Raw genomic sequence first — 17,734 nt, 5'->3', positions numbered from 1 at the left:
GAGCTAATCAATGAGTTCAGCAAGGTTGCAAGATATATCAAAATATGAATATTATTTGTATTTCTATACAGTAGCAATGACCAAATCAAAAATGAAGTCAAGAAGATAATTCCATTTAAAATAGCATCAAAAAAATAAAATATTTAGGAATAAATTTAACAAAGGAAGTGCAAAGCTTACACTCTAAAAACTACAAAACATCATTGAAAGAAATTAAAGACCTTAATCAACAGGAAGACATTTGTTTTCATGGACAATATTTATTGTTACAGTGGCAATACTCCCCAAATCGATCTACAAATTTAATGCAATCCCTATCAAAATACCAACTGAATTCTTGGCAGAAATGGACAAGCTAACCCTCAAATTCATATGGAAATGCAAGGCATGCAGAATAGTCAAAACAATCTTGAAAAAGAAAAAAAGGGACTTCCCGGGTGGCGCAGTGGTTAAGAATCCGCCTGCCAATGCAGGGAACACGGGTTTGATCCCTGGTCTGGGAAGATTCCGTGAAGCAACTAAGCCCATGCGGCACAACTACTGAAGCCCGCGTGCTCTAGCATCCACGTGCTGCAACTACTGAGCCTGCGTGCTGTAACTACTGCAGCCCACATGCCTAGAGCCTGTGCTCCACAAGAGAAGTCACCGCAATGAGAAGCCTGTGCACCACAATGAACAGTAGCCCCTGCTCACCACAACTAGAGAAAGTCTGCATGCAGCAACAAAGACCCAACACAGCCAAAAAGAAAAGAAAAACAAAATTAGAGGACTCACATTTCCCAATTTCAAAACCTATTACAAACATACATTAATCAAGACAATGTGGTACTGTTATAAGCATAGACAAATGGAATAGAATCAAGAATCCTGAAATAAACCCTTATATTTATGATCAATTGATTTTTAGTAAGAGTGCCAAGGGTTGGACCATATATACATATATCAATACATCACACTATACACAAAAATTAATGCAAAATGAATCAAAGATCTAAATGTAAAAGCCTAAACTATAAAACTCTTAGAAGAAAAGATAGGAGTAAGTCTTCATGCAGTTAGATTAGGCAATGGTTTCATAGATATGACACCAAAAGCATAAGCAGCAGCAACAACAAAAATAGATAAATGGGAAATGTGCCATTTTTTGGTTAGTTTTCTGTTTGTTCTCTGTTTTTTATTTCTGTTTCCTTTTTCTTGTGTTCTTGTGGGTTTCTGTAACCGTTTTTAGAAACCCATTTTAATTTATCTATAGCATTTTTTAGTTTCTTTGTTCAGATTTGTTTATGGTTGCTCTAGGTATTACATTGTATATATATGTAACTTATCACAGTCTACGTGGTATTGTCGTTCTACTAGTTTAAGTGATATATAGAAACCTTACCTGGATTTACATCTTTATCCTCCCCCACTTATAACTGTAATAAATATTTCCTCTACATATACTTAGAGCCATATCAGACAGTGTTATAATTTTGTTTCAATCATCAAACAATTTCTGCTTAGAAAACTTCCTTTAGTCTTTCATTTAGGGTAGATTTGATGGCAACAAATTCTCTTAGTTTTCCTTCATTTTAAAATGTCTTGATGTCTCCCTTCATTCTGGAAGTGTGTTTTCTCTAGGTATGCAATTTTGGGTTGGCAATTCAGATTCCTAGGCCCTGAGAGTTGCATGGGAAAGAGCAACTGCACCCCTAAATTTTAAAGGATCACAGACTTTTCAGTGGTAACCAGTGAAGCCCACACCTCTGAAAAGCCTAGTTGGCCTTGCATAACACCTGTAAATAAGGATGGAGTCCCAATAATAACCCAGCATGAATTTACCACTATCTCTGTGGTATCGAAACTTAGGGTCAGATTTAATTTGGTTTGATTTAAAAGGAATAAAGTAATATTATATGCCTTGCACACTTAGCTTTGTGAAATACAATTTAAATCTCTTATGTAGTTTTTATTTTTACCTAATAAAAGAAACAGGAAGCTTTGATCCCAGAACAATTAGCCTTATGCCTTCCTTTTATTTTTTTCTAATTCGTACATTTAATTTCTAGATCACTGTAGCCTTCTGTGGTAACTGTATGCTCTTGGTTTTAAAAAACACATCTAAAATAAGTCAGATTTTCTTACAGAGCTAGCATTACACACTGTGGAACTACTTTAGCCTGGGCCCCAGTGTTCAAAGGAAATTTATCAAAGGGGACATGGGTTTCAAGTGTGATGTTTCTCTCACCTTGTAGTGGAATGTCATCTGTGACTTTAAAGGTAAAAATTCCTCCTTTTATACTCTCCATTCCCTCTGTGGTCTGGGAAGTGCAGACATTGCCTAGACAATGTGAATCTACTTTTGTAGTTTGACAGACATAGTGGACATTATTGGTTCTACCTGAGATTTCTGGTGTACCGTGTTCTCTTCCCAAGGCTGCATTTTCTACAGTTATTTTCTGAGTTGTCCTGAGACTTCCATTCTCCTCTTCTGCTTAAAATCTTTTTAAAGCTATTTTTGGCTCTCATTATTTCTATTTTCTCAATTATTAATTTTTTAAAAATGTGGGTGCCCCAAAGATACTAGAGTTATAAATATACTCCTGACTATCAGATATTTATCTCAAGGCTAAGTCTGTCTCTGTCTCCTTGATGTCAGAACTATATAACCTCTCCTGCTACATATGGAAATCTCCTTGGGGATGGAGCAATTGTACCTCAGACTCAATACTTTCAAAACCAGACTCTAACTTTTCCATTAGAATCAGCATCCTCCTATGATCCTCATCTCAGGAAATGGCACCATTGTTTATCTAGCCAGGTATCCAAGCTATCTCCTCACCCACTTCTAAATCAAACTGTTACGAAGACTTAAAACCTAAATATCATACAAAATTCTTCCCCCCCTCCAACCCCACTGCTACTTCCTTGGTTTAGCTTCCTTGGTTTAGCTTCCAATCATTTCTCATCTAAACATACTACTACTTTACTGCTATTCTCCTCTCCCTCCTCGTGCCACTACTGCTACTACAGCTACTAATAATAGTGCTAATAGTGCTAATAAAGTACTATAGTAATAAGAGCCAACATTTATTGAGCACTTTCTATGATCCAGTGCGTAACATGATTTGATTAATTTAAGTCTCCTCACACAACCTTAAAGAGTAAGTTCCACTTTTGTACCCATTGTACAGACAAGGAAAGTGAGGGCACTGAGAAATTATATATTTTAGGCTAAGTATAACAGCTAGTAAGAGGAAGATCAGGAATTCAAGCCCAGGAAATCCAGCTCCAGAGCCAGGACAGTTAACCACTACCCCTCTGTCTCCAAAATCACCTCCACTCTCATTCTCCTCCAATCTTTCCTTCAGGCCACTGCCACAGTCATGATTTTAAAATGGAAATCTGGTCATGCTAATCACCTACTTAAAATCCCTGGAGCCTCAGAACAGCATCAAATGGCTTCCTGTGTCACTGAAAAACATTCATCCCGTGCACCATCCAGGCTCATATCCCAGAGCAAACAGGATCTTTTGAACAGATTCCTCTGACTTCATTGCTTCCACCGTTTTCTTTCCCTGGCTGAAGTCTATTCTTACTCCAAGAAGTAAGTGGGTAGGTGGTAACTTCTCAGTAATCTCCAGGGCAGGTGGTTTTCATTCACCTTTTCTCCCAAAAAGGTGGCAGGTCTATGGCATTAGCTTAGCATTGGCAGCAGCTGAGGAAAGGGTATACCAGCCAGGGAGCGGATATATGGCAACAATACCATCTTCTACAGACTCTTTCACATTTATTGCTCTACCTTGCAATTGTCTATTTGTTGTCTTCACTGCTACACAAGGAATTTCCTGAGCACAAGAATTGTAGTTTTTTCCTCTGGATCTTACTTGCAAACACACTGTCTGGTAAACTGATGAATGAATGAAGATAATACAGTGCCTCAAGGAAATCCCACCATAAGTGGGGAGATATACAGACAAACAAATACTTATAAAACAAAAGTGCGTAGCACAATAGAAATACAAAAGGAGTGACTCACTCGGTCTTGGATTCCAAGAGAAGAGAAGCCTCACGAGAGCAGGGTTTCTCTTAAGTTTATCCCCAGTATATCCCCTGAGCCTAACAGAGTGACTAGCCTTTACTTGGCACTCAATAAATACATGTGATTGAATAAGAGAATTTCTGTGGACTGAATTCCTGAAATCAAGAGTTAATTAAAATTAGTTACAATTAATTTCTACTAGCTTGTACACATCAGAAGTCAGCAACTTCTAAAACAATTCTCAAAGTGAGGTCCCAGCATAAGCATCACCTGGATACTTGTTAGAAATGCACATTATGGAGCCCCATCCCAGACCTGGAGAGTTAGAAACTCTAGGGGTGGTGCCCATCCATACATTTATTAGCAAGCTCTCCAGGTGGATTTGAACTACAATAAAGCTTGAAAGCAACTGTTCTTTTTATTTATTTATTTATTTATTTATTTATTTATTTATTTATTTAATTTTTGGCTGCGTTGAGTCTTCGTTGCTGCATGCAGGCTTTCTCTAGTTGCGGTGAGCAGGGGCTACTCTTTGTTGCGGTGCATGGGCTTCTCATTGTGGTGGCTTCTCTTGTTGCGAAGCACGGGCTCTAGGCGCACAGGCTTCAGTAGTTGTGGCGCACGGGCTTAGTTGCTCCATGACATGTGGGATCTTCCTGGACCAGGGCTCGAACCCATGTCCCCTGCATTGGCAGGCAGATTCTCAACCACTGCGCCGCCAGGAAGCCCAAAGCAACTGTTCTAAAGCAATGGTTTGCAAACTTGGCTGAACATTAGAATCACCTGGTGTGTTTGTGAGTGTGTGTGTGTGTATGTGTGTGTGTGTGTGTATTATTGACTGAATATTTGAATCCCCCCAAAATTCATATGCTCAAGCCCTAACCTCCAATGTGATGATATTTGAAGGCAGAGTCCTTGGGAGATAATTTGGTTTAGATGAATTCATGAGGGTGGAGCCCGTTCTCATGATGGCATTAGTGTCCTTGTAGGAAGAGACTGAAAGACTAGACCCTTCTCTCTCTTCTCTTCTCTCCCCCCCTCTCTCCTTCTCCTCCTCCCCCCACCTTCTCCTCTCTCTCTCCATCATCCCCCACCACCAGGTGAGAACACAGAGAGAAGGTGGGCTATCTGCAACCCAGGGAGAAGGTCCTCACTAGAACCCGACCATTCTGGCACCCTTATCTTTGACTTCCAGGCTCCAGAACTGTGAAAAATAAATGTTGTTGTTTAAGCCACCCAGTCTATGGTATTTTGTTATAGCAGGCTAAGCAGACTAACACGGTGTGTGTACATATATGCACAGACCCATACATATATATACATATATATCAATCCTTGGTTTATCCTCAAAGAGCCTAATATAATTGGCATTGCACAAGCACTGGTATTTCCTGGGACTCAGAATGCTTGGGGGTAAGTCTCAGAACTCCCACGTTTGTTCTGTCTAAGAAGCAGTTTATGTTCTGAAGCTCACAGATTTTTACTATTCCCCAGAGCAGTGCATTTTCTTCTTCTCTCCCCTTCATCCTTCACTTCCTTATTTTTGGACACACTGTGTGCTGGGATAAAAAGAACATGGACTTTGAAGCCAGAGACACAGATCTTGTTCATATCCCAGCTCTACCACTTAATGGCTTTATGAGCTGGAGAAAGTCACTTAGCCTTTCTTGGCCTCAGTTTCTTACCCAGAAAAAAGGAGGTGGGGGGTGGATAATGGGATAATACCTACTTTCCAAACAATGTCAAGATTAAATTAAATTAAGATAATGTATGTAAAATTCTAGCATAGCATATAATGCAAAGAAAATGCCAGTTATCTTATAAATAAGCCTTCCTCTTAAAGATCATATTATAAATGTAAAGGCTTCCTCAAATTCCATAATCATAACAAAAAATAAAAGGGATATTTTTGTCATTTCTGACATGTGCATATTTTTTGATAGTTTTTAAATTAAATAATTAAAATTTTAGTTTTAATTAATTTAGTTAATTTATTAATTTTATTAATTTTAATTTTAATTTTTGGCTGCATTGGGTCTTTGTTGCTGTGCGCGGGCTTTCTCTAGTTGTGGAGAAAGGGGACTACTCTTCGTTGCAATGTGTGGGCTTCTCACTGCTGTGGCTTCTCTTGTTGTGAAGCAGGGGCTCTAGGCGCACGGGCTTCAGTAGTTGCAGCACACAGGCTCAGTAGTTGTGGCTCGCGGGCTTACTTGCTCCACAGCATGTGGGATCTTCCCAGACCAGGGAATCGAACCCGTGTCCACTGCATTGGCAGGCAGATTCCTAACCACTGCGCCACCACGTAAGTCCCTAGAATTACTTTCTGAATTGGAAGCAATACCTCTGATCAATGTAATTCCTGCCTCATATAGATGAGAAAACTGAATCTAGAGACTATATAAGTGACCCAAGTTCACACGTAATAGAAATGGTACTAGACAATAGACATCTTGAATGTGAGATGGTCTTTCTTCACTAACCCGTGTCAGACCTCAGTCCAGTTCTAGTTTCAGGTGGATCACTCCTATGCATGGAGAGGTAGGCATCACTGTGCCATTCTCCAACAACCTTCTGAGTGCCTCTCATATTCTTTGTGCTATTCTAAATATTTTCTTTCATCATGGTCTTAAAATCTGTCTTTTCAACTCATTACCAAGTTCTCAGAGGTGTGATCCTCCAGTTGCTCCCTGACTGCTCTTCTCACCTTTTAGCACAGTGTGGAAGCTTAGGGTACTCTGTTTACTGTTCTTCTGTACCCCATTAGGAGGATATCCTGGTATTTCAGCCTTCCCACTCTGCAATGAAGAGCTGCTTCATTAAGCAACCTAAGTGTCCATCGACAGATGAATGGATAAAGAAGATGTGGCACATATATACAATGGAATATTACTCAGCCATAAAAAGAAATGAAATTGAGTCATTTGTAGTGAGGTGGATGGACCTAGAGTCTGTCATACAGAGTGAAGTAACTCACAAAAACAAATACCGTATGCTAACACATATATATGGAATCTAAAAAAAAAAAAATTGTTCTGAAGAACCTAGGGACAGAACAGGAATGAAGACACAGACATAGAGAATGGGCTTGAGGGCACGGGGAGGGGGAATGGTAAGCTGGGACGAAGTAAGAGAGTGGCATGGACATATATACACTACCAAATGTAAAATAGATAGCTAGTGGGAAGCTGCTGCATAGCACAGGGAGATCAGCTCGGTGCTTTGTGACCACCTAGAGGGGTGGGATAGGGAGGGTGGGAGGGAGACGCAAGAGGGCGGGGATATGGGGATATATGTATATGTATAGCTGGTTCCTTTTGTTATACAGCAGAAACTAACACACCATTGTAAAGCAATTATACTCCAATAAAGATGTTAAAAAAAAAAAAGTTGCCTCATTAGACCAAAATCCTGATAAAAATGGTGATCCTTTCTTCCAGAACAAGCATGCATGCATAAAATAGGCTATATTTCTTGTTAATTTTCATACAAATTTCTATTAGTAGAGAAAAGCATGCTTCAGTATGTTTAGATTTACCTTTATTTTTGGCACTTCCTTCATAGTAGAATTGTGTACTGTGGAATATCCAGGTCCCAGTAGACAATGTAAATATAAGTTTGTTAGTCTTTCTTCCTTTCATCTCCCTCCCTCTCCCTCTCTTCCTCCCTTCCTTCCTTCCTTCCATCCTCCCCCACCTTTTCCTTTTTTTAAATTTTATTTACCTTGACAGAAAGAATTCCCATCTTCTCTGGTAGACTGAATAACTTCTCTTGTTTGTCTAAACTATGCCCAAGGTATATGCAGCATACCATCAAATTGTTAGACTTGCTTGTTTTTACATCCTCTCTGGCATGTTAGACATTGTTATAGCTGCTGGAGATTTCCAGTGCATTTTATGCAATTATTCCTGTTGTTATTTTATTGTCTTTCTGAAGGGTCCTCTTGAGATCTGAAGACCTTCATCTTCTGTTAACGGCCTTTTGGTTTGACTTAATGTTGTTTGATCTTTGTTATTACCAATTGTTTCAGAATCATCTCTCCCATCTTCTTCCTCTCTTCTTCCTTCTTTCCCTCTCTATCTCTCTATTGCTTGCTCTTCTTCCTTCTTTGTAATGTTGTGATGACAGGTGAGACACAACCTATAAAATGCTTAGAATAGTATCTGGCAGCCAGTAGATATTCAAAAATGTTAGCTTTTACTATTATTTTAGGCAAAATAACCTCCTGTCTTACATTGTAGAAAGACATGAGAATTTTTAAGACTACACAAGCTTTGGCAGTGCCTTCCTTATCCTCCTTTCACAATTTAGTCTCCAGTCCTGTGGATAACCAGGATAACCAAGAACCCTACTCCAAGTGACTGAGTTAATGTGCCTTTGGTCAGCACAGGTGACTTTATTATTTTCCTCTCTTCTTGTGTCTGCTAGGTAAACATCATTTTTCTAAGGTTTTTGTTTGTTTTTGAAGACTACTCTTCTTAATACATTTTTTTCCTTGATCTATTTATAATCACACTGCTGTCCTTGACTTAATGGTTGACTTTTACCTAACTACAGAGTCATAGGTGATGAGCTCTGGTTGGGGCCCAACCGTTCAGAGAGACCATTGTACATTTTCTTAAACCAACTTTAGTTTTTCCATACTGCTTGAAGTTCATGAAAATTAGGCTTTTTTTGTCTCTCTTTCCAGCCACTTATGTGGATGGGAATCGCTCAGTGTTTTAAAGCTTTTGGGTTTACCTCTTCATTGACACCTTTTCTGTATTTTTAATTTATGTTACAAAGTTCTTGCATCTTGCTCCTCCCTTCAAGCATGTTTTCACTACTTCCTGGTATATCTAACACTTTTCGTTTTGGTTGTATAACTGTCTAATTTCTAAGCTTTGGGAAACTGATTTTTTACTATACTGTTGTGTGAATGGAGAAGATAACTCAACATTTCATTAGGCTCCTTATCTCTTTCCTTCCAATCTTTTGTATTTTTTCCCCTGGAAAAAAGGGAAGGACTATGCAATTCCAGACTTTTTGTCTTTGATCAGTTACAATTAAATTTACATTTGTGGGGTCTTCCAATTTAGATTTCAGGTCCTTTTGACTCCTTGGGCTGGTGGGGCTTACCTCGCCCTTGGAGCCTCCCCTTGGAAGCTGGGTACCATGTCTTCCTCTGCGTATTCAGATTTGTTGTTGTATTAAAGCAACCTCCACTTCTTCTCTCAAAGCTGGGCTTCTAGCCATTGGTATTTATAGCTATTTCTTTTGTGTTACATGTTTCTATCTGTACTTTTTACATTTTAATTACTCTATCTAGACTTCTTTTGAATATTTTCCCCCTGTCTCCTTTGACTCCTCTTTCTGCATTGTCCATTTATCTCAGGCTGAGTTGCTGCTATCCCTACAATAGTTCTGCCTTTCATTTATTCAACAGATATTTATTGAATGCCTACTATATGCTAGGCACTGACCAGGGACTTGGAGGTACAAGGGCAAACATGGCAGACAGGATCTCTGCTCTTATGGAGAGTTCATTTTAGTGTGGAAGACATATAAATGAATAATATGATTTCAAATAATGACATATGCTGTGACGAAAATAAGGTAGCATAATGAAGTAGAGAGCTAGGTTTAGTTGAGTATGTAAGCTATTCTTTTTAATAGGATGATTGAGGCCTCTCTAGAAGGTGACTTTGAGCTGAGAAGAGAATGACTTAAGAACTGGGAAAAGAGCATTCTACGTAGCGGGAACAATAAGAATGAAGGCCTTGAGGTGAGAAAGGACTGTTCAAGGAATATAAAGAAGGCTACTGTGGCCGCAGTGTAAAGAGGGTAAGGTGGCCAGGAGCTGAGGTTGGAGAAGTGGACAGGGGTCAGGGCACACCGGATGCTGTTGTCCATCTTACTGGAGGTCCCTACAGAGTTGCTTATAGAAGACACCTTATAGAAGTCTTGGTACTGATTTTGGATTTTATTCTAAGGAGGCCACCAGATGATTTTAAGCCAGGGAATGAGAAGATCACTTTGGCTAGCGTGTTGAGAATAAACCGTGAGGGGAAAGAGGAGAAGCAGGGGGATCAGCTGGAGGCTACTCTTTTTAGTTAGTAAGGTATTTTGATTTGTTAAATCCAAGTGACACAGACTGACTTACACAAGGACGTGTTTCACTTCATATATAAGAAGTCCAGTTGCAGGGTGAACTCCAGGGTTGGTTGTTTCAGAAACTCCATGATGTCCTCAAGGAGACCCCTCTGCCATCCCTGGATTTTGTTTCATTCTCATGTTAGCCACAGAATAGCTGTTATGGCTCTGAGAGTTATGCTCCCAAATCACCAAGTCCAGAGGTAGGAGAGAAATTAGTGTATCATGCGGCAATCTCTTAGCAAGTGTTCTCTCTTCTAAATTTGCCCCATACCTCTTTGGTTACTCCTGAACCTTTCACTGACAGAAGTTATGGAATTATTAGTATTTACTTGGGCTAATACTTTGGGGTTGGAATGGATAATAGGGAGTCAGCCTCTGCTGCTCTAGTCCAGAGAAAAATAAATAATGAAAGGCTAGCCAACTGTGTGTATATAGCAGGACCTCAAACAAAAGTAAACCAAAACCAAACAAAGCAACTCTCCTTCTTTGGACACTTCAGAAAAAACGATATTCCCCTGACATTTCTCTTTCCAAATTGTGTTGTCCTCCTTGTAACATACAAGAAGATATTCAACTAACTTTTCAAGTTTGCTTATAAAGAGAGTGAATATTTGAATGTCTCTTATATGACAGGTAATACTCGGGGAAGTTTACAAATGAGAACTGTGTTAGACTTTACAAACATCTTATGGAGTAAGTATTTCTAAATCCATTTTGCAGAACAAAAAGCTGGGCCTAATTAAATTGATGAAGGTCACACAGCAATTTTTACCATTCTCCAAAGTCCATGTACGTTCTTCTATAATTTTAAGAATAAAATAAAAGAATATGTATGGCTACAGTTGAATCTGAATGCTTGAGCCTTTTTTCAGGATTCTGAATAGATAGCTTGCCTAGATCTTGATAGCTGGATCTCATTTTTAGCTTTCAAGGGCTCACAGGCAATATGAAAAGCAATAATCTTCAAATTTGAACAAATAAAGGTCAGAAGTGATATATATCACCTAGAAGCAGACTCCAGAGTCATATCTCTTTCTGTTTGGCAACTCACCTGTTATAAAGGCAGTGCCTAATTATTTTAAAAAATCCTTAGGTGGGAGGGTTTTCTTGTGGATGTTGAGATGCTAATCTTTTATGTAATGGGTATTATGAAAGCAAAGTCGACAAAAATACAGACTCTTTCCACCTGAAGGCAAGTTATTTATTCCACTCAGTTTGGGGTTTTTGTCTTTGTGTTTTTAACCTTTGCCTCAGTGTATACTCTGCACAGATACTGACCAAATCATAGCTGCTGGGATGTGAAATTAGGTGATTTAAAGATTCACTTCTGATTCCCAGGATATGCTTCAGGACATACTGTGATGTGCTTTAGGGCATAAAATGATCTCAAGCTGAGGTTAAGGGGGAAAAAAAAATCTCTGCAGGAACAATAAATATTGCACAGTGGCAAGGTGGTTAGAAAATAATGTTCTTAAAATTCTTCTAAACAGCTAGCTATACTTGTCATAAAATCAAGTTATAAGGCAGGAAACTAAACTGTATCAACTGTTGGCTTATTATATATTGGAAACTCCCTAAGTTATTCAATATGTTGTAAATTGTTCTCATCAGTTCAAAGATGAAATTTACTTTGTTTTTTTCTAAACTTGTTTTGGACCAATGTGTAGAGCTAAAAATAAATATAAAACTTCTGGGAGAGTTTTGGTACACCCAGATTTCAATTTGTCCATGGTAATGAGGGAAAAAGGAGATGGTAGCTCCTGAATGTCCAGTTCTAAAGAATGGAGTATTGGTGTAGAAAACAAGATAATTCTTCCAGGGCTTTGATTGATCTGTCATTTGCATAATCAGGAGTAAAGGACAATCTTAGAGTATAGTCTCCCAAATAACTTTTATCTGTGTTACCAGAAAACAATGAAACATTGACTCAATGCTTCCTGAACGTGTTCCTTTCTACCCTCTGGCAGAGCTTCTAATAAGTGAACTGATCAGAAAACAGTGGAGGAAAGTAGGCAGAAAGAGAAACAAGGAATCTGGGTTAATTTCCAAACTGAATAATCAGCTTCCTACTAAAAAAGAGAATTGGCAAGGCTGTATGGAAGGTTCCATGATTCCTTCATTCCCATTGTGGCAGCAGTATGTGAGCTGGCAAGAGAGACCTGCAAATACTATGGATAAACCTAATCATTTCTCAAAGGCTCCCATTTAACTCACTATAATTTAAGATTACACAGCCCTACTTGCCCTGCATACATCCTCTTCTGTGTTGAGTCTACAACTTTGCTTGAGAACCTAGCAATCATTGCCCTGAATGGTGTGTTAACATGGAGTGCTTTGTAGTTGGTGATACACTTGGGAATTTGCAAGCTTGGCCCGGGAAAAAAAAATCTGTCCTCCCTCTCTGAATCTTGGAAAAACTTGGCCACTATCCCAGTGGCCCATATCCCGATTCCCTACTCCAGCCATCTTTTTATGATTAAAAAAAAAAAAACCTTGCTCCAGGTTGGTGTAGAATAAAGATCTGGGTGGGGTTAATGGGCTTCTGTCCCACACAGCCTAGCTACTGCCCAACAGAGCAGAAATTATTGAAATCCTTAGAAAGCCTGCATTGCTCTATTAATACACTGAGTTTACATATAAGGAAACAGAACTCAGAGCATTTAAATGACTTACCCAACTTCACACAGTTAGTACTGGAGTCAGAATTCAGACACACACGTTGATCTGATGCTAAAGACCATACATACTCTTCCCGCTACACCATGCTATCTCCCAGATATACATAAAGGGAAAAACGTAAACACGAAGAGGTAACGTGGAAAGTTGTCTCTAAGTAAAAAGGAATGTGGCATGTAATAAGCATTTAATAAATATTTCTTGAATAAAAAAAGTGTATTAATTAACGATTGATTTTTGGATTTTTTTTCTCCTTTATACTTGCTAAATTAAAAAAAATGAATATTCACTACTTTTACAATTACTAAAAAGAAGGAAACGAAAGAAAGAAAAAAGAGTTGCCCTCTTCCACAGATGCAGAAAGTAGTTCCAGAAATTAAAAATGCCTTTAAAGAAATTTTGGATGAGAAATGTTCTTTAGAGGTCAAATCATCACTATTAGCACAGGGTCATTTATTGTTGGTTTAATGGATTCAATTTTTAGAATGGTCAATGTCGCACAGTGACCTTGTAGCTCTCTTTCCCTTGGTCTCTCCATCTGTGAGCAGATTTTAATCCCTGTCACCTACCCAGGAGAATGAGATGTTCTAGTGAGTACAGAAATATAAAGTACTCTCCAAAGCTTGGATAAAAGGCCTTGGGATTAGAGAAAAGTGTTAAGTTGCAAGCCAGTACACATTCAACAATTACTTGATTTATAGTCCACAAGGATTTAGACAGATCATGGAGAAGTACAGAAGGGAAAGGAATGACTGCCAATGCGCATCCACAGACCTTGATATTTCATAATTGCATAAGAAGAATTACACTCTGTGAAAAGTCAGCCTTTGTCTTCCTAATGTAGATGGAGAGCCACATCTAATCTTTGGATCTCAAGCATAAAGTAAGAGAGATACACATAGATTCTTGAAATTTGGAAAACAGAATTTTGGAAGGCAAATCTCCTCTCCCCATGATTTCTAAATTTAGAGATGTGTCATCATGGAAAATACTGGGAACAGAAGCTTAGCTTAACAAATCACACAAATGACTTAGGGCAAAAAGCTCAACTCTATGCAATACTATCAATTGCATGAAAGATTTGTCCTGTTGTCTAGAGCAGCACTGTTCCATAGAACTTTCTTTGATGATGGGAATGTTCTCTTCTGAACCATCCAAAACAAAAGCCACTAGCTGTGAATGAGCAATTAAACTGTGGCTAGTGACTGAGGAACTAAAATATCAATCTTATTTAATTTTAGTTAATTTGTATACAAATTTAAATAACCACATGGTGCTAGTGGCCCAGGTCTAGAGACAAATTAATATATCAGACATTTCTATTTCATTGCTTCTGGCCTAAGTAGGATTAATTCCAGTAGCCATGCTGGCTTGTCGAACTCAGTTGGGTCAGAAGAGCCCTCTCAGAAATTAGACTTCAATGGGAGAAAATTCTCTCCCCTTTATTCCATGACTCTAGAAGTTCTTAAACCAGGGCATCCTCTCACAGTAAGGAACACAAAGGCCCCTTCAAGCAATTGTTGGCTTCATTAAGTGGCTACTTCTTTATTAAGTGGCTACTTCTCTGAGAGACAGACTGACATAGGACTTCTCAAGAATATTTATTCCATGTGAATCCTTCTGTATCCATTAGTATTCATACACACATTCATTCATTCAAAAAATATCAGGTGTCTATCATGGGCCAGATACTGTTCTCGCAAAGATAATTTTCCACTGTTACCATATTGATGTGTTGCCTTTACCTCATATGCACGTGTTGGGGCAGCATGGCATGGAGGAAGGAGCTTTGGAATCAGACCAACTTGAAATAGCACTGTTTCCTAGAACAGAGTTTGGCAAAATTTTTAATGTAAAGGGCCACATAATAAATGTTTTAGGCTCTGTGAACCACAAAATTTCTTTCACATCTATTCAACTCTACAGTTATGTCAAATAAACCAAGAACAATACATAACCATATGAGCTTGGCTGTGTTCCAATAAAACTTTATATTTATGGGCACTGGAATCTGAATTTCATGTATTTCCTGTATAACAAAATATTATTTTTCTTTAGATTTTTTCAATCATTAAAAAACGTAAAAATTATTTCTTAGCTCATGGGCTGTACAAAGACAGGTGGCAAAATATGTTTAGCTCATAGTTTGCTATCATAGTTTGCTGACCCCTGGTTTAGAATATAATAAATGAGAAAATGTCTAGGATATAATGCAACTAAAAACGCTTTATGAACATTTTAGTGTTTCTTGAATATTCTATCCTGTGACTGTATCTGTAGAGTTGTGTATGTTGATTTTCTTTAATTTTGGATTTTTAGGATTTTTCTAAGTTTCAGTCATTAAAATTAAGATGAACGTCTTTGTTCATAATGACTTTTATTGTGGATGATTATGCAAGTTGGAAGGTGTAAATATTTTAAGATTTTTATTATGTTATCGCCAGCTCGCTTTCCAACAGTTTGTACAAGCTATGTTCTGCAATAGCCCGGAGTAGTCTTTTTCAAATTTCCTAAGATTTAGCCTTTCTGCAGGTAGCTCTGCAGCTTCATTACCTAGAGTCTTAATTCTGTATTTTAGAAAGTCCTTCAAAACTACTCTAAAGACAAGTAGACTGAAATATCCTAGCTAAAATTTTCCCAAACAACTGAAAAATGGGTAAATATTTATTAAATAAAAAAACTCCTACTAGGAATCTGGGTTACTGGCTGGGTTAGAAAGATTTAACAGTGTATTAAGGGTCAGAGAATGTGACTTTGCTAACTTTGAAGATGGGTAAGAAAGTAATATACATACCGTAAAAGTCATATGTTTAAAGTGAAAAATTCAGGGAATTCCCTGGCAGTCCAGTGGTTAGGACTTGGCATGTTCACTGCCGTGGCCCGGGTCCAATCCCTGCTGGGGGAACTAAGATCCCGCAAGCTGTGCGGCGCAGCCAAGACAACAACAACAAAAACGAAGTGAAAAATTCAGTGGTTTTTAGCATGATTACATATGCTGTAATTGTGTCCCTATAGATTTGCCTGTTTTGAACTTTTAATATAAATGAAGTCATACAATATGTAGTCTCTTGTGACTGTGATGTGACTTTATGTGTGACTTAATCTAATGTTTTTGAGGGTTATCCATGTTGTAGCATGTATTAGTACTTCATTCCTATTTATTGCTAAATAGTATTCCACTGTATGGATGTACCACATTTGTTTATCCATTCATCAGTTGATGAGCATTTGGGTTATTTCTACTCTGGGGTTATTTTGAATACTGCTATTAATATCCATGTGCAAGTTTTTGTGTGGACATAGGTTTTCTATTCTCTTGGATATAACTAGGAGTGGAATTTCTGGATCATATGGTAACTCTATGTTTAACATTTTAGGAGCTACCAGATGGTTTTTCAAAGTGGCTGCACTGTTTTATATTTCTACCAGCAATATATGAGGGTTTCAATTTTTCCATATCGTCACCATCACTTGTTGTCTGTCTTTTTAAATTTTACTCATCCTAGTGGATGTGAAGTAGTATCATATCATGATTTTTATTTGTGTTTCCCTGATGACTAATGATGTTCAGCATCTTTTCATGTGTTTATTAGCTATTTGAGTAGTTTATTTGGAAAATGAGTCAGATTCTTAGCCTATTTTTAAATTGGGTTATTTACTTTTTATTGTTGAGTTGTAAGATATTTTCTTTATATTTTCTAGATGAAAGTCCCTTGTAATATATATGATTTGCAAATACTTTCCCCCATTCTGTGGGTTGTCTTTTTTACTTTCTTGATAGTGTCCTTTGAAAGTGTGAGTTTTTTGTTTGTGAAGTCCAATTTATCCAATTTTTCTTTTGCTGCTTGTGCTTTTAGAGTAATATCTAATAAATCATTGCTAAGCCAGGTCACAGACATGTATTATTCCTTTGTTTTCTTCTAAGAGTTTTATAGTTTTTAAAACCTATTTTAGGTTGTTTATTACATTTAGATCTCTGATCCACTTTGAACTAATTTTTACACATGATGTGAGTTAAGTGTTCAACTTCATTATTTTGCGTGCAAACATCCAGTTGTCCCAGAACCATTTGTCAGAAAGACTATTCTTCTATTGCATTGTTTTGGCACCTTTGTTGAAAATCAATTGACCATAAATGTAAGGTTTTATTTATGAATTCTTAATTAGAATTAATATATTCCATTGATTTATTTGTCTCTCCTTGTGCCAGTACCACCTTGTCTTGATTACCGTAGCTTTTTAATGTTTTGAAATTGGGAAGTCTGAGTCTTCCAACTTTTTGTTTTTCTTTCTCAAGAATGTTTTGACTATTCTGTCTCCACATTTTCATACAAATTTTAGTATCAGCTTGTCAATTTCTGCAAAGAAGCGAGCCAGGATATTGACAGGATTTCCAGGGAACTTGTAGATCATTTTGGGGCAAATCTTAACAAAATTAAATCTTCCGATCTATGAGCATGGGATGTCTTTCTGTTTATTTGGCTCTTCTTTAACTTCTTTCAACAATGTTTTGTAGTTTACAATGTGCAAGTCTTGCACTTTTTTGGTTAAGTTTATTTCTACGTGTTTTAAAATGCACCCACTGTTGCAGCATAAAAAGCCAAAAGAGGGAAATGCAGAAGGGTCTGGCTCCTTCACCTAAACTCACCAATAAGGCAATTCATTTCTTCTCTGACAAGAAAAGATGAAAGTGGGGAGAGGAAGGATAGAAAGAGAACTGCAAGTGTTATTTCTTTTTTTCTTTTCTTTAAAATAAATTTATTTATTTATTTATTTTTGGCTGTGTTGGGTATTCATTGCTGCGCGCGGGCTTTCTCTAGTTGAGGCGAGCAGGGGCTACACTTTGCTGCAGTGTGCGGGCTTCTCATTGCGGTGGCTTCTCTTGTTGCGGAGCACGGGCTCTAG

At 37.9% G+C, this 17,734-nt stretch overlaps 1 protein-coding gene across 5 annotated transcripts in view; it reads left to right on the top strand.

The window, feature by feature from the left end:
- Positions 1-17,734, top strand: part of LOC309655771 (uncharacterized protein) — a 119,703-nt gene that overhangs the window by 5,588 nt on the left and 96,381 nt on the right. For 3 of the 5 annotated variants that reach the window (XM_082451473.1, XM_082451472.1, XM_082451471.1), the window contains exon 1: positions 1-17,734. This exon is cut by the window's left edge; it is cut by the window's right edge. The gene's annotated coding sequence lies outside the window, so the exon portion shown is untranslated. The other 2 variants (XR_014260974.1, XR_014260975.1) reach the window with 2 other exon arrangements.

Source organism: Balaenoptera physalus (genome assembly GCF_965194825.1).
Source record: "Balaenoptera physalus genome assembly, chromosome: 2".
In the NCBI taxonomy this organism is placed as follows: Eukaryota; Metazoa; Chordata; class Mammalia; order Artiodactyla; family Balaenopteridae; genus Balaenoptera; species Balaenoptera physalus.
Note: the sequence above shows the minus strand (reverse complement) of the source record. Positions and strands in the feature narration are given on the sequence as shown.